The following is a 24,110-nucleotide window of genomic DNA, read 5'->3' as shown; positions in this document are numbered from 1 at the left end:
CCTACCTCATCATTGAGCTCCTCACGAGGCTCGAGGGGGCCACAGGGAAGGAGCTCTCCCCCGACGCCGTCGAGAACATCGAGAACTGGGCGATAATAATCCGCCCCACGGACCCAGGCCAGATCAGCCGCTACGAGAGGAGCTTCTCTGCTTACTTTCAGGTCACCCGAATACCAGGCAAGAGGAACTACACTACCGGCAACGGTAGCCAGGAGACTGCCACACAGACGGAGCCGAGGAAGGAGGACGACGGCGGCGCTCCCGAGCGCCGCGACGGCGCGACCCCAGTTGGAAAGCTGTACCTTACAAAGTACACGCAGACCAACAAGGCCGCCAACCAGGATCGTCGCCAACCTACCAAGGCGAAGTGGTCGCAGACGCAGGCCCACCAGGAGGGGCCTGTAACCCGGGCGCAAACCAGGAGAGCGCCCGTGTTGGTGGATGGCAGCACGGCAGTGGAGAAGGACGCCCCTTGGTGTTCTGATGCTGCTGCCCAGGCACAGCCTGCCTGCATGTCTGTCGAGTTGCAAACCTCGATGTGCGCCCCTCAGGACAGGGAAAGCAGTCGAGTGCTAGCACCGACCGACGCCGCCGCCGCCAGCCCGGAGAAGGAAGAAGACGGCGACGCAGCGGAACCACCAGCTACCCCGGGGTCACCAGGCCGGGAGGAGGACCACCAGGACGCGGCCTCTTCCCCTGCCGAGAAGACACGCCCGGGAAGAAGAAGAAGAAGAAGACGACGCCGGACCAGGAAGCAGAAGACGACGCCGGCCCATCAGGAGATGGCCACCCAGCCGCAACCCAAGACTGCTCCCAGGACAGCAGTCAGCCGAGGAGCCAATCAGGAGAGGACCTCAGCAGGTAGCGGCAGTCAGGTGAGAACAGAACGTCCCCCTCAACAGCTCTTGCAGTGTTTCCGCTGTCTGAGGTGGGGCCACCGTCAGGTCAGCTGTGGGCTCGAGGTGAGGTGCAACCGCTGTGGTGGTGATCACCACTACACGGCCTGCGCAGCACTTAGGGAGGCGCCGGTGTGCGCCAACTGCTCGGGGGGCCACCCGGCCTCCCATCGCAGTTGCCCTGTCTACCGGGCCATGGCGCGGGCAGAGAGGAAGGAGGCCCGGCGCCATGTCCCACAACCATCCAGCAGGTCCCCGCCTCGGCGGGCTTGGCCTCGTTCTCCGGGATTGGAGACTGGGTACGAGGGACCTCAAGGGGGTCGGGCGGTGCGGCAGGCACTAGTGGCTATTGCCGCATGGCTCGGCAACCGGCACGGCCCGCGCTAGTCACAGCAGTGCCCAGAAGGACTGATCCCCTGAATAACTGGCATGGCGAGGAATAGGCTTATGACTGTGCATGATACCTATTCCCAACTAACACAATTACCTGGACCTCTCCAGAACCACATCCTTGCATGTGCTATCTACAAAATGTCAGGTTTTACATGTAGGCATCTTTCTATTTCCGCCTATGTGGTTTTGTCCTGACCCTTACTACCTGATTACACCACTATTGATACCCACCACCACATCTGGCCTGGTAGCATGCTGAGCATGGGGACAGGCAGATACTCCTGTAGTATCACACTTCCACTCCTCCCTGCTATCTTTTTCTTCTTAGAACTAATAGCATGTCGGAGGCCATGTAGATTGAAAAAAAAAAAAAGATTTCTCCTTCTACTGATCGGTTCTGTTTGTACATCCATAAGCTGAACACTGCGGTAGAACCCCGTAGAATGTTTCTTCATTCATATTTCAGATAAACACATCATCATCTGTCGGCTTTTTCCCTCGGACACAGCGAGGGATCCAACCTCTACCGCCTCAAGGACAGTGTCCTGGAGCTTCAGACTCTTGATCGGGGATACAACTGGGGAGAATGACCAGTAACTCGCCCAGGTGGCCTCACCTGCTTTGCTGAACAGGGGCCTTGTGAAGGGATGGGAATATTGGAAGGGATAGGCAAGGAAGAGGGAAGGAAGCGGCCGTGGCCTTATGTTAGGTACCATCCCGGCATTCGCCTGGAGGAGAAGTGGGAAACCACGGAAAACCACTTCCAGGATGGCTGAGGTGGGAATCGAACCCACCTCTACTCAGTTGACCTCCCGAGGCTGAGTGGACCCCGTTCCAGCCCTCATACCACTTTTCAAATTTCGTGGCAGAGCCGGGAATCGAACCCGGGCCTCCGGGGGTGGCAGCTAATCACGCTAACCACTACACCACAGAGGCGGACTCAGATAAACACATACATATTTAAATTGAATCTTGTAATCCACAAGTATACTACAAGGCAACGAACTTAAATTCGTAAAATACACTATTATTTACTTTGCAATAACAAAGCACAGAACACTCGTGGAACTACAATCAAGAGGCCTGGCGTCACTGAACTAAGCATAAACAAAATAAGCGCGCTCCTCGTGGTCTACTGCACCGTGCGCTCACCGCCATCTTACTGCGCCAGTCATCTTCTATTCGGCTGTTGCCTACGAGATATACATTCGGCTTACTGCTACCCAAGCTACCAGCCATCCAGGTATAGAGATCAGTGACACAGAAGCAGGACGAATAGAAGTACATAGTGTTTGATATGTTCCTACACTATGCGACGCTGGTGTAGGTAAACGGGGAGCAGCTGTCCTTGAACATGTGATTTTAAATGAGATCTGATGTGACTGAATTCGGAATTTATCGTTTAAATAAATTATTTAAAACCGTGTGTTTATTATTGTTACGTTTCAGGAATGTGCATTCTCTTTACTGACGGATGACTGTGTTTATGTGCGATCTGTTTTTCGTGCAAATTAAGATATAGTGTTCCTTGTTTTGAAAGTAATATGTGACAAATTCGTAGGAAATATTTTACATTTAGGAATAATTTAATAGCATTACTTCTGAAATTGGTTAGTCAGTGTCTTAACGAATTTCTCAAATGGGTATGTGTGTATAGAGCTAATCCATATTTCATTAATTCACCACAAAATCAAACTCAGTTGCAATTATTAATTATAACTTTAAAAAATACACATGTTCAACTGTTAGTCTACATGCTACGTAATATAAGCATATTAAAACTCTGTACGCACCCACATGATGTTACGTACCGTTATGTCATACATATGTAATTCCTACATAACTACTTAAGTTAAATTATATGTTAACATGCTCAGATTAATGAATCTTACCAGCACTTCACCCCATCAGTCAGTTAACTGGACACCTTGGACATTTTACGGGTATGTTTTGCGATCGTAAAAGCTTGCATTTCTTTCCGTAATTCTTTTATTCGGAAATAAAATCGGCATCGTATGTAATGAAAAATTAATGTTGGTACAAAGTCCTGAGCATGTTCAGTACAGCACCCAAGCCTATGAGAAACAGCAATTGAATCAATCAATCAATCAATCAATCAATCAATCAATCAATCAATCAATCAATCAATCAATCAATCAATCAATCAATCAATCAATCAATCAATCAATCAATCAATCAATCAATCAATCAATACTGATCTGCATTTAGGGCAGTCGCCCAGGTGACAGATTCCCTATCTGTTGCTTTCCTAGCCTTTTCCGAAATGATTTCAAAGAAATTGGAAATTTATTGAACATCTCCCTTGGAAAGTTATTCCAATCCCTAACTCCCCTTCCTATAAATGAATATTTGCCCCAGTTTGTCCTCTTGAATTCCAACTTTACCTTCATATTGTGATCTTTCCTACTTTTATAGACGCCATTCAAACTTATTCGTCTACTAATGTCATTCCACGCCATCTCTCCGCTGACAGCTCGGAACATACCATTTAGTCGAGCAGCTCTTCTTCTTTCTCTCAATTCTTCCCAACCCAAACACTGCAACATTTTTGTAACGCTACTCTTTTGTCGGAAATCACCCAGAACAAATCGAGCTGCTTTTCTTTGGATTTTTTCCAGTTCTTGAATCAGGTAATCCTGGTGAGGGTCCCATACACTGGAACCATACTCTAGTTGGGGTCTTACCAGAGACTTATATGCATTCTCCTTTACATCCTTACTACAACCCCTAAACACCCTCATAACCATGTGCAGAGATCGGTACCCTTTATTTACAATCCCATTGATGTGATTACCCCAGTGAAGATCTTTCCTTATATTAACACCTAGATACTTACAATGATCCCCAAAAGGAACTTTCACCCCATCAACGCAGTAATTAAAACTGAGAGGACTTTTCCTATTTGTGAACCTCACAACCTGACTTTTAGCCCCGTTTATCAACATACCATTGCCTGCTGTCCATCTCACAATATTTTCGAGGTCACGTTGCAGTTGCTCACAATCTTGTAACTTATTTATCACTCTATAGAGAATAACATCATCCGCAAAAAGCCTTACCTCCGATTCCACTCCTTTACTCATATCATTTATACATATATAAGAAAACTTAAAGGTCCGATAACACTGCCCTGAGGAACTCCCCTCTCAAATATTACAGGGTCAGACAAAGCTTCACCTACTCTAACTCTCTGAGATCTATTTTCTAGAAATATAGCAACCCATTCAGTCACTCTTTTGTCTAGTCCAATTGCACTCATTTTTGCCAGTAGTCTCCCATGATCCACCCTATCAAATGCTTTAGACATGTCAATCGCGATACAGACCATTTGACCTCCAGAATCCAAGATATCTGCTATATCTTGCTGGAATCCTACAAGTTGAGCTTCAGTGGAATAACCTTTCCTAAAACCGAATTGCCTTCTATCGAACCAGTTATTAATTTCACAAACATGTCTAATATAATCAGAAAGAATGCCTTCCCAAAGCTTACATACAATGCATGTCAAACTTACTGGCCTGTAATTTTCAGCTTTATGTCTATCACCCTTTCCTTTATACACAGGGGCTACTATATCAACTCTCCATTCATCTGGTATAGCTCCTTCGGCCAAACAATAATCAAATAAGTACTTCAGATATGGTACTATATCCCAACCCATTGTCTTTAGTATATCCCCAGAAATCTGATCAATTCCAGCCGCTTTTCTAGTTTTCAATTTTTGTATCTTATTGTAAACGTCATGGTTATCATACGTAAATTTTATTTCTTCTTTGGCCTTAGTCTCTTCCTCTATCTGGACATTATCCTTGTAACCAACAATCTTTACATACTGCTGACTGAATACTTCTGCCTTTTGAAGATCCTCACATACACACTCCCCTTGTTCATTAATTATTCCTGGAATGTCCTTCTTGGAACCTGTTTCTGCCTTAAAATACCTATACATACCCTTCCATTTTTCACTAAAATGTGTATGACTGCCAATTATGCTTGCCATCATGTTATCCTTAGCTGCCTTCTTTGCTAGATTCAATTTTCTAGTAAGTTCCTTCAATTTCTCCTTACTTCCACAGCCATTTCTAACTCTATTTCTTTCCAGTCTGCACCTCCTTCTTAGTCTCTTTATTTCTCTATTATAATAAGGTGGGTCTTTACCATTCCTTACCACCCTTAAAGGTACAAACCTGTTTTCGCATTCCTCAACAATTTCTTTAAACCCATCCTAGAGTCTGTTTACATTTTTATTTACCGTTTTCCACCGATCATAGTTACTTTTTAGAAACTGCCTCATACCTGCTTTATCAGCCATATGGTACTGCCTAACAGTCCTACTTTTAAGACCTTCCTTTCTATCACATTTGTTTTTAACTACCACAAAAACAGCTTCATGATCACTAATACCATCTATTACTTCAGTTTCCCTGTAGAGCTTATCTGGTTTTATCAGCACCACATCAAAAATATTTTTCCCTCTGGTTGGTTCCATCACTTTCTGAATCAGCTGTCCTTCCCATATTAACTTATTTGCCATTTGTTGGTCATGCTTCCTGTCGTTCGCATTTCCTTCCCAATTGACATCTGGCAAATTCAGATCTCCCGCTACAATCACATTTCTTTCCATGTCGTTTCCCACATAGCTGACTATCCTATCAAATAATTCCGAATCCGCGTCAGTGCTACCCTTTCCCGATCTGTACACTCCAAATATATCAAGTTGCCTACTATCTGTAGAAATAAGCCTTACACCTAGAATTTCATGTGTCTCATCTTTAACTTTTTCGTAGCTTACAAATTCTTCTTTCACCAGAATGAAAACTCCCCCTCCCACCTTTCCTATCCTATCTCTACGATACACACTCCAGTGCCGTGAGAAAATTTCTGCATCCATTATATCATTTCTCAGCCATCATTCAACTCCTATTACAATATCTGGTAAATATATATCTATTAAATTACTTAATTCTATTCCTTTCTTTACAATACTTCTACAGTTCAACACTAACAATTTTATGTCATCCCTACTTGATTTCCAGTTCCCTGTTCCCTTATCACCGCTCCCTAGGCCATCCCGTTTCCCTGAATGTACCTCCCTATTACCCGTCCATACAAATTTCCTAACTTATACGTACCACTGCGGTTTAAATGAAGGCCATCCGAGCGCAGATCCCTTTCTCCTACCCACCCATTAGGATCTAGAAATTTCACTCCCAGTTTCCCACATACCCACTCCATAGTCTCATTTAAATCCCCAATCACCCTCCAGTCAGTATCCCTCCTGCACAGTATTCCACTAATAACAATCTCCGCTTTCTTAAACTTCACCCGTGCTGCATTTACCAGATCCCACATATCTCCAACTATGTTGATACTTATATCAGCTTGCCTTACGTTGTTGGTACCAACGTGAAACACTACCACCTTCTCCTTCCCCTCCTCCCTCTCTTCTACTTTCCTCAACATCTGCCTCAACCTAATTCCTGGATAACATTCTACCCTGGTTCCCTTTCCTCCACACACTTTCCCCACGTGTCTAACGATGGAATCCCCCATGACCAGAGCCTCAACCCTACCCACCTCATTTGATCCCCTCCCCTCCTGGTCAGCCCTATCTTTCCTGATAGCTGCAGAAGCTACTTCCTACTCCCTTTTCTCCTTCCCATGACCCTGTTCCACCTGTCTTTTCCTATCCTCTACTCTACATTTCCCTTTCCTACCTTTTCCCTTCCTCATACTTCCGTGCATCTCAGCAACAGTTCCCTGTCCCTCATCTTCCCTCTGTTGTTCTACCTGGAGTGACTCGTACCGATTTCGCACAGACACCTGTCCTGAATTCTGATCCTGAATAGAGCCCTTAGCCTGCAATCTCCTTCCCCTTAGAACATTAGACCACCTGTCTTCTACAACTCCTCCCTTTCCTTCCCCTCCCTCTTGTACACCTACTGTAACCTGTACATTGTTTGAGGGAGTCCTATCTTCCTTCCCGTCTTCTGTGAGAATCCTAATTATCTGCTATTTGAATAAATATTTTGAATTAGTTATCCTGAAAACATAGCGAGTAGTAGGTAAAAGTGTCATCTCTCCCCTAGTTCATCGGTTCCTCTGTTAGGCGGCTCTTCCAGCAGTAAGTGAGCTTGAGCTTACAAGTGAGCATATGAATAAAAGATAATTATTGCATGCAAAATATTATGCTTTTACTTATCAGGGGAGTATGCTGGGATCCAAGACATGGTCTACCACTAGATTTAGGTTCCCCATTTCTGATAGTTGGTTTAGTGAACATCAAGCCTTAAGCATTTTCAGTTGCAGCTAATAGCAATCAGAGAAGTCTGCTGTACAAGCCATTATTCTCATCATTGTTCCGTATTCAAAATAACTTTAACACTAAGTTTATACAAGGAGTATTTTATTATACCATCTATTCAATACAATGAAGGTAAACTCTCCAGACATTCTTGAAATATTTCGCCCCATAATGCTTCTTGTACACTAATATTTCTCACAACAACTTCCTCTACATGAGAAAACATCAATAATAATTCATTTGATGGGTAAATGAGATAGTTGGATGAGTTACAATATTCCTGTAGACTTGTTGAGGCTGAAAACGGGCTACCTTTTGTCTCCTCGGTATTATTTTGCAGAGACCCAATACATGCTGTACAGTCTGTCACTTTGCTTGCATGTTTAACAATGTACCCACAGAAGTGATGAATAACATTCATTTTTGAACTGGTGAAAGGAACTATTTCTTCATCTTCCCAACTTGATAAGGATGGCTGATCAAAGGTAAGCTTGCTGTAAATTTTCTCCTGAGCTGTACTTATGATTTTGGCATTATCTTTGGCAACGGCTTTTGCCAAGGCTCTAATATGACTGAAAAATGATGTAAAGGGTACTTCAACTTCAGACTGGCAATTACCTCCTTTAGGTATAACATTGCTTAATGGGACATACACTGGTTGTAACATGTGCAGGTGCAAAAAACCCACTGTAGAAGGGTGATCATCACAGCTTATGGATCGTAGGATACCAAAGTGCCTCTCCAAGGGGTCTTGGTTGAATTTGCCTGTAAGCACATAAGAAAAATCGCGGCTCCATAAATACGGTTCTATTGTGCTTTAAGTGTCACACGCATGGACTCAAGAGTTCTCTCAGAGGCGAATGTATTGTTTGGTGCTTTTAAGATCTCACTCATTTCACACAAACGATAAAATTTCTCGCAATCAGAAAATAATACTTCGTCAGGAGTTTTGGCATTCAATGCATCAAAAACATAATTGAGATCCCTTGTTAAAATTTCCATGGCTTCACTTCCTTCAAAACCATTGGTGTGACTGTCTCTAAAAATGAATTGCGTTTGCCATAGCCCTGCTGAATAACTGGAACGCCAAACGAGCATGCATTTTCTGAAAACCGTTAGGGTTGATATGTGATGAGGTTATTTTTGGACATACTCGCAAACCTGCAGAATCCTGGACGGTGTCATTTTCATAAACTAGCCTGTAATAGTTGAAGTTGATATTGTGGCCTTTATAGGTAGAATTTTATTAGGCAAGAAAGTAGTTTCTAATGCATTTCAGGATATGAACTGCATCTGAAAATGCCCAAATCTTTCTGGAGGAGCTCACAGGATTGGGAATGCTTACATTTCTGTTATTTAGTCTACCACTGATATCAAGATTTTGCCAAGTATTCTTGTTTGTCTGACTCCAATCGCACACAAATCCAACAATATGAATCCCAGCATTTTCCAGTTGAATAATAACTTGGATTATTATTTTTGACAGTATGTCACCAGGTGTGGAATTGCAACTTGCATATATTGCAATAGGTTGCACCTAATGCCTTAAGAGTGGTACAAACATAAACACTAGGGCATGATTTGCAACATTTGCTTGTTGTTCTTCTGGTGTGAGATCATCAAATTCCACGTACCCATCTATTTTTAAAGAAGTTCCATTAAACTGTATTTCTTCTTTTAGTTTAACTTCATCGAATATTAATATTCCTAACCTGTTGTTGTCATCATCATCATAAGTGTTAAAGGCCTGCGAAATGGCACTGACTGAATGATGATTGATACCGTATGAACACTTCAGGCCTTTCAACAGACTGCGAATATGTGATGATGATGGCAGAGGCAGAAGGTCATGCTGTCCACAATGCCTGTAACCTTTCGGGGACTTAATTTTCAACAGGAGTGTTTCCAGTAGAAGTTCCTGATCATAACGCATGCCTTTTGAATTTCTGGTATTGCTCTTCTTCAGTATGGTATCAATTATTATCTTGTTTCCTATTTAGTATTTCATTAGGGTTATTTACCTGTTTTTTGGGTGATTTAATTTCTTCAAGCTCCCTTTCTAATTCAGCATTCTTTTCTTCTTTTAATCCTCTGATAAAAAGTAACTTTCCTCTGGAGATGTTTTATTCTTTTTAAAAATAAATACCCTCTTGTTATCAGCACTAACCTGTGATTTATCACCAGCACTAGAGCATACAGAGCTAATACTAGCGGAGTCTAGTATGGAATAATCACCTGTGGAAGGAACATCTAATTTGGTAGACTGGCGTTGATATGGAGATCTTCCTACTGTGATGTTTCGTGATAAATATTTCGGAAGATTAGGAAAAACATGTGGGACTGCTGTAGGATCCAGTTTCCATCTCTGTCTTGGAATTTCCACTTTTTCACCATTAATAAGGAAACTGTCACATGTTTGGATAAGTTCGGCCGAAAATGCAGATCACAGATACGACTTTTATCATTTAAAGGCAGATCTTGAAGTGGGATAGCTTTCGACCAATTCGAGATCAGAGTGGGATCTTTTGGGGTTGAAAAAATGCCGCTTCTCATTCGATTTTTTTATCGTAACCCGGCTTGCAATCCTGGACATAGCAAGTTGTAGGCATATTCAGATGTGGAAGTAAATTGAAGCATATGCCCAAGTATGCGTCCTACTTCTCAAATGACTAAATATTTTTAACTTTTTAGTTCACGGAAAGTTAACACCAGATATTTTGCACGTATAAAACAGGAAAACGTATAAAACTACCGAAACAGACCACAAACTATTTACACACTTCCCCATAAAGCCGACAAAAAGCACGCGTACTTGGACCTTTTATCGACGGCAGCGCTTCAGGTGGCGGGGAACATGCACACCGTGTCTGTTAACATGTGATTCAGAGGGAGTCGTCACACTATTCATTTCTATTCGTCCTGCACAGAAGGTTTCCCTGAACAATGTTCGATAGCTTGTCGATGGAGTTCCATCCTGTATATGTGCCTTCAGGTCTGATAATATTGTAGCTGGTCTTGAATGATCCTTTTCATGGAAACGATCTGTTTGTTACCATACATATATAAAAGTATCGATAGTTCAGAAGGAAACTTAACCCGAGAACGAGTCCCTTTTCACATGCATGCACACATATAACAGTATCTTTAAGCCATTACCAGTATATTTTCCTTTCTGTTCAAATTATTACACTATTCGATGCGTCGTAAAAGAGATAGTTTCAATTAAATCTTAACAATACGTCACTCTCTTCATTACTATTTATTTCCCATACCCAGCCCCCGAACCATAGGAATTAATCAGTGAAGGTTAAAATATCCCACCTAACAGAGGATCGAACCCGAGTGCCCTTGGACCAACGGCCACCACGCTAACCATTTCGCCATGGAAGTGGACAGTTCCTAAACAAAGTGGTACATAAGTTGACTGCGAGTAGATTATAAAGAAGTTGACTTATAGTCATTAGTTGATCAGCAGGCGAAGTATAGTCGAGGGATAACACACAGCATGCGCATGATGTCCTGATTCAAACTTCGAGATAGGATTACGAGCCATGAACTGCACAAGACCAACTATTGTAGTTGGTCTTGGACTGCATCAGTTGTTCGAAATGCATCGGGAGCTCTCGACACGTTCCCCAGCACTGCCTCGAGACAAAGACCTCAAGCGCTTGACGTCATTATACGACATCGAGATAGCATTATGAGGCACGTATATACTGAATCGCTTGCTGAGAATGCATCGAGAGCATTGCATCATGTGACCCATCACTACCTTTGACATACGCGATGTCCTGTACTCGCAACTCGACAGTGCCTACATTGCTTCTGATACCCTGAGTGTCCTCCAAGCTTTAACAATCCAAGTTACCGGAAAAATTGGTACATTCAAAATCTTTGAAAACTTTGTTTCGATATACATCACTTATCAATAATGGTTACACTACATTGGATACCGGGTCATTCTAATATTCAAGGAAATGAACAGGCTGATGGCTTGGCCAATGTGGCGGCTCAATGACAGGGCGTAGCATATCATTTGCCATTGCCTTTTACTGATTTTTGAAGCAGTTGTAAAGATAGGATCAGACAATTTTGGCAGGACGATTGGAGTCACCCCTCGCGTAAACGGGTCGAAGTGTGTTTACGCTTCTTCCGAGTATCTCTACATCTCCGTGGTTTAAACAACATTCTTATTCCAGACATTATTTCACTAATATTATTCGTTTACGGCTCAATCACATGTGCACGCCGGATCAGTTATATCGTATGGAATCGGTCCAGTCTAACCTCTGTAAATGTCGTACTTCGGCGGTTGGTACAATTAACCATATTTTAAAAAGCTGTACATTCTAGGGCTATGCCACGATATGAATTTGGATCTTCTGTGTCTCCCTTACCTTTCATAGTACTTTAAGAGTGGCGGTTCTCCAATTTTGAGGAATACTTCCTTGTTTCAAACATTCATTAAACAGTTTTGTCCATACTTCCTTGAGGTTAGTTGCGGTACTTTTGAGATTTCCATAATATATGCCATCCGGTCCACATGCCTTTTTGTTTTTCGTCGTATTTATCGCTCGTTCGACCTCTTCCCCCGTGAAAGTTTCATAGCTAATTGTTATGTAATCTTCCTCCCTCAGATCTGGTCGCGTTTCGTATGCTTGTAGAAAGTTTTTTAAATGCCGCTCCCACGTTTTCAGCGGGATGTCTCTTGGGAAATGTGGTTGTTTTAGTGATCCTATCTTGTACCATTGTTGTTCTGTCGCTGCTATCATTTTTCTCTCTTCTTTTGCCTGGAAGATTTCTTTCTCTCCCTTATGATTTCTTTGTATGTCTTCCTAGCTTCATTATATTGTCTAAGGGATGTGTCAGTTGGTGAATTTCTTGCTCTTCTGAGTGCCTCTAGTGCAACTTGTCTCGCTTTGTAGCAGATGTGATTGAACCATGGCTTCGCCTTCCTGTTTTGATGGATGTTGCGTATGATTGCACTCTTAATGGGTCTTCATATATTGGTTGTTGCGTTATCTGTATCTCCTTTTTGTATTTCTCTTATACTATCTCCACTGTCTGTGTCCTTTAATATGTCTAGGTCCAATTTTCTTCCTTTAAGTATATTTCCTCTTCCATTTTTAGCTATTGATGTGCATTGTAGGTTTATGGTGGTGTCCACAGGTAGGCGTTTCCTTGCTACGACGTTTGCTAGTACTTTTTGTTGTGATGATTGACTATTGCTGAACACTAAGTCGATTGTTGCAGCCGTTGACACATATATATTTTGGAGAGTCTTTCCAGATAGTTTGCTACGGTCTTTGACTTGTCCTGTTTTATATCAATCCTGCAATTTAGATCCCCTGCTAGTATTATTGTTTCTTCGCGGGATACTGCATTGAGAGCTACAGACAGATCGTCAACGATATCGTTTTCTTTATAGTCTGGTTGAAAGTAGACTGCTATTATTACACAGAGCTTCGTTCTTATTACTAGGGTAGTATCAGATTTTATTATGACGGTGAATGGGGACAGTTTTGCTCTTAAGAGAACCGTGATGCCATCATGGGCTACACACAATGGATTACAGCTAAATGAGAAGAAAACAGTGACAGTGACTTTTAGGAAAGGTGGCAAGCCAGCAGCCAGTGATATAGTATACTACAGACGAGAGCCATTAACAGTTGTGTCACAGTTTAGGGTCGTATTCATGAACGAGACTTTGACTTCGACTTACGTAAGTTCACTTAGTTGAGTTTCGTGGAAGTCTGTTTCATAGACGCAACTTTTACAAAGTAGACTCTGGCGTAAGTAGACTTTGGTAAGTTACGATGTGTAGAATTAGATATGAAGTTGGCAATGAAAGCAATGGAAGAGCACTGTAGCATCTCCCATCACTCAATGTTTTTTCTTAATAAAGAGGCAGAAGAAGAATAAATTCAGCTGTTTCCTGCGTTATAGATCGCGTTATAGACTCTAAACTTCATCTCGTGGTTGATTATGCCCTGACAATTGAAACTAAAAATCCCTTTCCTATTACGGAATACCTCAGCATGGTTGCCACCTGGACTTATTATTGGTACATGAGTGCAATCAATAGCTCCAACCACTCCAGGGAAACGGGATCTTTCATACACACGTCGCGCATTATTTCGACATTCAGCTTCATTTGGGAACGAAACAAACTATGGTCTCTTTCGAGCAGTCAGGATCGATATTCTTCTGATTATTCTACATAGTCCACTGAGGGCTGGCTTACTCCTCGTAAATCAGCGGAATCAATTTGGAATTTACCTGAAAACCATGGAAGTGTGAAAGGCTATTGTATTTACCATAAGAATGCATTAATCTGTACTGATCATCCCTTAACCTAACTAGATAACACAATGAGTAGAAAGTGCAGAAACTGTGCGCTATAGTAACAATAATTTTACTCTTACCTGTAGCATAATATCTTAACGACTGGGCGATTTGTCCGTGCGGTTAGGGGTGCGCGGCTGTGAGCTTGCATCCAGGACATAGTCGGTTCGAACCCCACTGTCGGCAGCCCTGAAGATTGTTTCCCGTGGTTTTCCATTTTCAAACCAGGCAAATGCTGGAGGGCTGTACCTTTATTAGGGCCACGGCCGCTTCCTACTCATTCCTTGGTCTTTCCTATCTCATCGTCGCCATGACTTATCTGTATCGATGTGACGTAAAGCAAATAGCAAAAAAAATCTTAACGAAATTAGCAACTGTATCATTGGAGGTATGGGTGATCCTCGATTATTATGTTTCTGTAATTCGTCTTCAAACATCGTTAGTAGATCTAATACTGTACGTTTGTCGAATCTATGTCGTTTTCTGAACTCATTTTCTGTATAAAATTGAACTGGGTTTCGTGCATCTCTTATAATACGCCGAGGATTAGGCACAACGTATTGAATAAGTTCATGGATCTCTTCAATTTCGTCTACAAAATTAACTACATCGGCAATATCTGCCATTTTATTATTCTTCTGACCTCAGAGTCTACTTAAGTACGGAACATCGGCGACTTGGAAGTAAAGTCGCCATCTAAGTTTACTTACCTCCAAGTAGCGATTATGAAATGGAAATGGCGACTTACCGCCTTCTAAGTCTGAGTCTAAGTCAAAGTCTCGTTCATGAATACGACCCTTAAGTATCTTGGATTAACAGTACAGACAAGCGGAAACACGTTCAGCTATCATATCAAGGAAAAAGAGGCAATCGTCATATCTGCCATGAACAGCTTTCAGAATATACAGAAAATTTCGTTGGAAACTGCATTGAAAGTGTTTAAGCGAAAGATCTCACCGATATTAACCTACGGCTTAACACTAATGTGGGAACAGCTGCAAAAGAAAGACATCAAAGAAATTTAAAAGGTAAAAGCTAGATTTCTGAAAAAAACATTGGGAGTCTCTAAGTTTACCTTATCACGCTTGGCCTACCTGTTTGCCAGAGAAGCCTTCTATATCGAAGATCTAAGGCTTGAATTATCATTACCCACGTCAGGAGCATACCAGAGCCTATTAAAGGAACTTCAGGACAAAAGGGAGGGTATATGACTAGATTTCTGCTCTACAGACGCGATGATCAACAGGGAATGGATAACGGCTAACTATGAACTGAGGCACACCATGACTCGCTTTGCGGTCCATGGTATCCACAACAAAATCTGCAAGGGAGATACCTACCATGAACTAAGTGAGCTGTTCCAGTGTAAACTCTGTGGCGATCAATGTGATAAATACCATGTGATAAAATGCAAAAGCAGACAAGTCTCGCTGACAACGTTCTGTAATAGTTAAGTGCTATATAAACTATACATTGACCACTATGGCTATAACTGTATTATTATATGGCCATTGGCTGCATTAATTATTATTATTATTATTATTATTGTACCGGGCGGTACACCTCTACTCTGTTTATTTAAAAGTTGCGCCAGTTGAAACACCTCTTCTGGAGGAAGGTTGAACTTTATCTATTCTATTAATTCTCTACTTTCTCAGAAGATGTCACCACGTGGAAAATTTTGAGTTTTTGAACTGTGTCACTTTTGATGTGTTTTTGTTTCGCTTGAAGTAAGAAGTGGGAACTTTCTCTTCTAGAGGACACTACTGAAGAATTACAATAGTGCAACCTAGTGCGAAATCAAAGAACTATTTTGTTGGAGAAATTTTTATTTCAAAAGTTTGTTTCTTGTTAAATTTCTTTCTGTTATTGTTTAAGTTGGCTGTATACCCCTCTTTTTCCCCTTAGTTTGGATCTAGCCAATCCCGAATTTCTTTAATTAATTTTCCACCAATAATGTGTTTCTTTTCCTCTATGTAGGGGTTTCTTTTCCCGAACCAATAAAGATTTTGTGGGAGGGTGTTTTATTTCCCCTAACGCCTAGAATCTTCCGCGAGAGGATATAAACTGCTGATTTTGGGGTCTCCGGGCCACTTCTGTTCCATCTTTCAGTGTATTAAGTACATAGCAGGAGGCGGGAAGCGCCTCTTTCCTCGGCAGCGATCTACTACCAGGTAATGGCCTATTAATATCTTCTTTTCTTGCTAGGTCGGCAGTTTAACTCTCGCGGCGGGTTCGAAGCGTTTTCCATCATGTAACCTTTTCCTAAAATGTAACTACTCTTTTCTTCTTTTTCTTGTAAAGTTACATATTGGGATAGAGAGTGCTAACCCTCTCGAGCTCCCACTCACATTTGTTTTGAGGTGAACTTATTTTCTCAAACTTTTCTTCGTTTATGTAATGTAAAGTGTTCTTCTCTAAGTCACCTCTGTAGTATGGGATTAGCCCTTGCGTTAGTGGCCCCGAGCCAGATTAGGTTTTAAAAGCAAAGTGTATTAGGAGTGCAAGTTCGCCTCCTCTCAAGTTGTATTTTAGAGGTCATGTATTAATCTTTTCTCACCTAATAGACCTCAGTAGGTTGGGTATTTTACCCCTGTGTATATGTCCTTTGAGGACAACTTGAAAGTTGAGTTTGGTGTGGCCTGGGAGAGGCTTAACTTTAAGAGCGAGTGGCTCTTTTCTAAAACTGAGAGTTGTATGCCTCGAGGAGGCTTTGCTGTGTAATTTGGAGCAAAGGCTCCAGGGTTTGAGTGGGGTCTTCTGCCCCTGTTGTTAAAATTGGTATATCGTAAAGTTGAGCTAGTTGCTCAAGAATTGTGTTTTCAGGGCTCGAAGCCCAAATTCTTTAATCCCTGTAATTGTACATTTCAAGTTGTATTTCGGCTACTAAGTACCTGTTCTATTTGTTGTTACCTAATTTTGAAAAGAAAATATAACCTTGTTAAATTTTAAAATTTAATTTCTCTTTAGTAGCTTGAGACCTATTCACCACCCAGCACCTTCTTTCATGCTTAACTACCACAAAAACTCGGTAACAAGTGGTAGCAGAGCGTGGTTGAATGGGTCTCAATCTAGCCCCTTTTGACGGCTAATCATTGCTTTTGATTCGAACTCTAACAATTTTCTCAGTTGCTGGAATTTTTTGAGTTTTTCAAAATTGTTCTGTCATCATGCCCGGCCCTCGCGATGTTCTCCTCCTTAACTACTTGCGCAAAGAGGAGTTGATATATGAGTTAACTATCAGAAACGTTCAATCTGGAGGCACGGTTGCAATAGACACTAACAAGCTTAGAGAGTCCCTTGATTTGCCCATTTCCATCCCCAATTTGGGAGAGAAAGAAATTGATGACTCTCTTTCCACGATTGTCGAGAATATTACTGGGCTAGCATCGGTAGTCAGCTTTTTTGATGAAAACGATCCATCTCCTAATCAAATTAAGCGTGTGCAAGGCAGGCTGTATCACTTTGCAAATAGAGTTAATGATCTATTGTCTCTAAAGGTGAATGACGTTCAGAGGAAGCAAGCTAATACGCTCCTTGAAACTATTTCTGAATTGTCTAATAAGGTCACTCAATTGCTAACCGGCGAAGCTCCTCCCAAAACTGATCAACCCGCCACGGTGAATGTAGGTAACGAGGAAGAGCCTCCTCAGGGAGAAGTCAATAGGATAACCGTTGCTGCTCAAACTATCTCTGCCCCATCGAACAACGAATCTGAACGCCGTGCGTCATTGAGTAACATCCGCTCTGAATTAACTTCTTTGCCATTGAAACCTTTAACGACTATGTCACCTGGGTTCAGCAGCTTGCCTCATCCATTGGCAATGTTGCTTAGAGGTATCTCTAAGTTTTCCGTCAACACCACCAGTGACGTAATTTCATTTTTAAGATTTCTAGTGGAATTTCAGGATCATGCCCTTGTGTTTTCTCTTTCGCCATGTCAAATTTTGCAAATTATCTATCCGTATGCTATTGGTATTCTCTCTGATAAAATCGTAAGAGCCATTGCCGAGCAATCATCTATTGAGGATTTCCATGCCCATTTGCTAGCTAACTTCATCCCGGCTAGGGCCAGGTCCTCCCTTATTCAGAAATACTATTATCGGGTACAGCGCTTGGATGAAAACCTGGCAGACTTCATCCAAGATATTAAGTTTTATACTAGGGTGTTTGCTCTCCACTTCCCTGAGGATCAGATCGTGCAAGCTATTGTTGAAGGGATTTCACCACCCTACAGGTCATATTTGTGTTTCGCGGCGTGCCCGCAAACCTTCTCTGAACTGGAAGCATTAGCCGTCTCTGCGGAAGGAGTTAGGTATGCCGATTCCTTGCGTGTGGCGAAAGAACCCCCGCCTTCCTTTAGTAACACTCGGCCTCCACCTCGCCGACCAGTCAATCCCCGTAAATGTTATGCTTGTGGGTCGCCTGACCATCTGCGGAATAAGTGTCCTCTGATCAAGTCAAGTGGGACAAGGAATGGAGTAGGGTCATCACAAGGCTGTTTTAAGTGTGGGGCTTTCTCACATATCGCCAAGAATTGCCCAAACTCAAATAGCACCCCCTCCTGCTCAACTTCTGGTGCAAATTCCAGCTATTCCAATAATAAAAAGTGACTAGTGGCGTCGGCTGAGCCGACTAATCCATCTTCCCGAGACTTAGCCCCTAGTAAACAGGTTGTAAATGCAGAGAACGACCAGCCTTCAAATTCATCTTTTGAATGCCCTAAAGAGTGTCTTAGGATTGCGGCGGATACCCCCGCACCTGTTCCTTTTCTTAAGATTGAGTTAAATAACGAGCCTATAACAGCTCTCTTAGATTCAGGCAGTGTTTGTTCCATTATTTCGGCTGATTGGTATTCTAAATTGAAATCTGTTTGTAAACTCCCTGACTATGTCTCTTCTCCTGTTCAATATGTTTCGGCTAATTCATCTCCATTAGAAATTCTAGGTTCCATACATGTCAAAATTCGGGTTTTTAAGTTTACATGGAAGATCAAATTGTTTGTGGCCAAGCGTTTGTCTTGCCCCATCATATTGGGAGCGGACTTCATTTCTCACACTGGTCTTGTGCTCGATCTCCAGAGTAGGTCGTGCATATTCAAATTTGCGTCCAATTGTAGAATTCCCTTGTTAAAGTGTAATTCTGTATCATGTTCATCTATTTCGCCTACCCAGGATGAGATGTTGTTAGACCTTAGACATCTACCTGAGGAGCAGGCTGATAGTATTCGGAAACTGTGTCAGTCGTTTCCCGAGGTGTTCTCTGATACTCTTGGTGTTACTGACCTTATTGAATACAAAATTGAGGTCACGGATTCAATTCCTGTCCGTTTTCCACCGTATAGGCTATCTCCACCTAAAATGAAGGCTCTGAAAGAAATCATCGATCAGATGTTGAAGGATGGTATTATTAGGCCCTCTAAGTCAGCGTATTCTTCGCCTATTTTTCTAGTCCCGAAACCCCAAGGAGGCTTCAGGCCTGTCATTGATTACAGGGCTCTCAATCGGAAGGTGGTGTTGCAATCTGTGCCCCTTCCCGACCTTCATTCTTGCTTTTCATGGTTTCGTAAGGCCAAGTTCTTCACCATCTTGGACTTGAATCAGGCCTATAATCAAATTCCCCTTGCCGAAGAGTCTAAACATCTTACAGCGTTTGCCACGGACTGGAACTTATACGAATACAACCGCGTGCCTTTCGGGCTCCCCACGGGGGCAGCTGTGCTCACTAGGCTACTAGATAGGGTCTTCTCCGACATCAAATTTGAGTACTTATATCACTACTTGGATGATGTCGTCGTATTTTCCGAGACCTTTGAAGAACATCTAGATCATCTGCGAGAAGTTCTCGATCGCCTTCGTAAGGCTGGGTTAACTGTCAAGTTGTCCAAGGTTGCCTTTGCTAAGCCCTCTATGTCGTTCCTAGGGCATATTGTGTCACCCGATGGGGTAGCTGTCGATCATTCTAGAACACAGGCCATCCGTGATTTTAAACCTCCTAAGGACATCAAAGGTATCGCTAGATTCATTGGTATGGTGAATTTCTTCAGGAAGTTTATTCCTAACTTCGCTAATAGAGCGGCGCCCTTAAACCTTCTTCGTAGGAAAGGCATCAAATTCGAGTGGGGACCTTCTCAACAAGCCGCTTTCGAAGATCTTAAATTAGCTCTCTGTAATGCCCCTGTACTTGCTATGCCTGATTTCTCGAAGAAATTCATCGTCCAAACGGACGCGTCGTCGTCAGCTGTAGCTGCAGTCCTTCTTCAAGAGACTGAACTAGGGAGGCGTCCCATCGCCTATGCATCTAGGACTCTATCGGCTCAAGAAGCCAAGTATTCCATCTATGAACTCGAAGGGTTGGCAGTCTTATTCGCCTTAGAAAAGTTCCGTCTCTATCTGGAACATGTCAAATTCGACCTGGAGACAGATAATCAAGCCTTAAGCTGGGTCTTAGGTAGGCCGCGTCGTACTGGTCGTATAGCCCGTTGGGCCATCCGTATTTCTGCCTTCCAATTTGATGTACGACATATCAGAGGTACAGAAAATGTTGTTGCCGATGGACTCAGCCGTATGTTTCATAACGACGTAGAGACCCACGAACCGGTCGACAGTTCATCACCTTCCGAGTCCATACTGTCTGGTGTTAATGCCATCTTAACAGATGCTCCCATGCTTTTTAGGGATATTGAGAAATACCAACGTGAAGATCCGACGCTGGCTCCTATAATGGAAACCCTTTCTTCTGGGGAACATGCTGTCCCTTATGTTCTGAGGAATGGTGTTCTATGTTGCCCTTCGAGGCATGATAAGTTGATGAAAGTTGTTGTTCCAGCGGTTCTTGTACCTATGATCTTCAAATACTATCATGAGACCCCATTGGGGGGGCATCTTGGAATCTTTAAAACTCGTGAAAAGATTCGTGAAATGTTCATATGGAAAGGTATGGACGGTGAAATTCGAGAACTTGTAAAAGCTTGTAAATCTTGTTTGATCAGTAAACCCACCATGTCCACTAAAGTAGGCCTTTTGTCTTCTCATCAAGCGTCGCGCCCCATGGAACGCCTGTATATCGATTATGTGGGACCCTTCCCCCAGTCAAAGGGTAATGCCAACAAGTTCATCTTTGTGTGTGTAGATGGTTTTACAAGATTTTCCTGGTTATTTCCGACTAAGCTGGCTACCGCTCAGTCCACCATTACTTGCCTAAATTCTATTTTTGCTTCTTTTGGTCCGTGCCAATACATTGTATCTGATAATGCTAAAGCTTTTACATCAAATCTGTTTCGTAAATTCTGTTTTGACTTGTCCATCTCTCATGTAACTACATCTGCTTATTACCCTCAACCATCTCTGGCTGAACGGGTTAACCGCAATCTCAGGTCCGCACTTATTGCCTATCATCATGAAGATCATTCTAGGTGGGACACGTCCCTGCATTGGTTAGCTTTTGCTTTGAATTCGGCGGTTCATGAATCTCACAAATTTACTCCAGCTTCTTTGATGTTTAAGTTCGTTCCCAACACGCCGCTCTCTAACCTCTGGTCTCTGAATGACATTCTGCCCGAGACAATAGATCCGGACAACATTAAAGATCTTTGGAAGAAGGCTAAAGCCAATCTTAAAGTGTCTCATGAAAAGGTTAGGGAAAGGTATGATCGTGGACGGAGACCCACCACTTTGAAGGTAGGTGACCAGGTTATGGTCAAAAATTTTGTTCCCGCGGGCAAGCTTGCCCCCAGATTTCATGGGCCTTGTATCATTCTCGATTTTCTTACGCCGGTTACCTTATTGCTAAGTAATCCAGCCACCGAGAGGATATTTAGAGTTCACCTGTCCCAGGTGAAACCGGTGTAATTTTGTGTTAACTTGCTTCATATTATTTTGAAAGGATATGAAGGTTATATTTTTTTTGAGTTTCACTTTTAAGGCATTCTGCCCCTTCTGTAATATTTTGGGTTTTAGATGTAAGCCTTTTGTAAAACCCACCCCGATCCGTTAAACTGCCATCCTGTTCTTGCCACGGCCATTACCACGCTCCCGTCTCCTGCTCCACCTTACACTGTGGCTTCATAATAGTAAATGCCATGGATATCTACACGCCGCTGGCCCCTCAACCTCTCCACAAGCCTGTACCCTCAAAGAAGATGATAGTCCAACACAATTCTGCCGCCTAGCTTTAATGTTTCAGCGCCCCCGCAGCCGCGCAGCGCCGTGCAGCGACTGGGGAGGGGGATGGGCCCCCTCCTCTCCAGCGAGGACGACATGTGCACGGCGAGCCGGAGCTCACCTCCCGGCCAAGGCTGATGTGCGGCGCACGACCTGCTACATGCCCGCAGCCTGTATCTGTTCACCGCGGGCGCGGCGTACTTCAACACCTCTGCTCCCCTCATAGTGCGGGCGAGCGGTATCTCAGGGTACTTGAGGGGTCCGAGCGGCCTCCGTTGGACGCAAGCTGCAACGGCCGGTCTGGCCATCCGACTCAATCTACATCAACTACATGGACAGTCACCATAAGCAATAATTACATTTGGGAATTTAACAACAATATTTGGTGGACATTGCAAAATTTTTCTTCACCTTTAAGTATTAAAAGTTTATCTTCAGAAATACAAATTCTACAAACATAAAAACTTTACTGCACCGGCAACAACAAAATTTTGAAATTGCAACCAACCAAATTACTAAAATCTTATAAATGCTTCCGCAATTAATCTTAATATCAACATCAAAACTTGGACCTTATTTTGGAAACAAAGCTTATGTTCTTCTGTGTTACCCCTTGGAGGAACTTTTGGGGGGGGAGGTCTGTACCGGGCGGTACACCTCTACTCTGTTTATTTAAAAGTTGCGCCAGTTGAAACACCTCTTCTGGAGGAAGGTTGAACTTTATCTATTCTATTAATTCTCTACTTTCTCAGAAGATGTCACCACGTGGAAAATTTTGAGTTTTTGAACTGTGTCACTTTTGATGTGTTTTTGTTTCGCTTGAAGTAAGAAGTGGGAACTTTCTCTTCTAGAGGACACTACTGAAGAATTACAATAGTGCAACCTAGTGCGAAATCAAAGAACTATTTTGTTGGAGAAATTTTTATTTCAAAAGTTTGTTTCTTGTTAAATTTCTTTCTGTTATTGTTTAAGTTGGCTGTATACCCCTCTTTTTCCCCTTAGTTTGGATCTAGCCAATCCCGAATTTCTTTAATTAATTTTCCACCAATAATGTGTTTCTTTTCCTCTATGTAGGGGTTTCTTTTCCCGAACCAATAAAGATTTTGTGGGAGGGTGTTTTATTTCCCCTAACGCCTAGAATCTTCCGCGAGAGGATATAAACTGCTGATTTTGGGGTCTCCGGGCCACTTCTGTTCCATCTTTCAGTGTATTAAGTACATAGCAGGAGGCGGGAAGCGCCTCTTTCCTCGGCAGCGATCTACTACCAGGTAATGGCCTATTAATATCTTCTTTTCTTGCTAGGTCGGCAGTTTAACTCTCGCGGCGGGTTCGAAGCGTTTTCCATCATGTAACCTTTTCCTAAAATGTAACTACTCTTTTCTTCTTTTTCTTGTAAAGTTACATATTGGGATAGAGAGTGCTAACCCTCTCGAGCTCCCACTCACATTTGTTTTGAGGTGAACTTATTTTCTCAAACTTTTCTTCGTTTATGTAATGTAAAGTGTTCTTCTCTAAGTCACCTCTGTAGTATGGGATTAGCCCTTGCGTTAGTGGCCCCGAGCCAGATTAGGTTTTAAAAGCAAAGTGTATTAGGAGTGCAAGTTCGCCTCCTCTCAAGTTGTATTTTAGAGGTCATGTATTAATCTTTTCTCACCTAATAGACCTCAGTAGGTTGGGTATTTTACCCCTGTGTATATGTCCTTTGAGGACAACTTGAAAGTTGAGTTTGGTGTGGCCTGGGAGAGGCTTAACTTTAAGAGCGAGTGGCTCTTTTCTAAAACTGAGAGTTGTATGCCTCGAGGAGGCTTTGCTGTGTAATTTGGAGCAAAGGCTCCAGGGTTTGAGTGGGGTCTTCTGCCCCTGTTGTTAAAATTGGTATATCGTAAAGTTGAGCTAGTTGCTCAAGAATTGTGTTTTCAGGGCTCGAAGCCCAAATTCTTTAATCCCTGTAATTGTACATTTCAAGTTGTATTTCGGCTACTAAGTACC

This window comes from Anabrus simplex, chromosome 5 (assembly GCF_040414725.1).
Source record: "Anabrus simplex isolate iqAnaSimp1 chromosome 5, ASM4041472v1, whole genome shotgun sequence".
NCBI classification, from domain to species: Eukaryota; Metazoa; Arthropoda; class Insecta; order Orthoptera; family Tettigoniidae; genus Anabrus; species Anabrus simplex.
Note: the sequence above shows the minus strand (reverse complement) of the source record.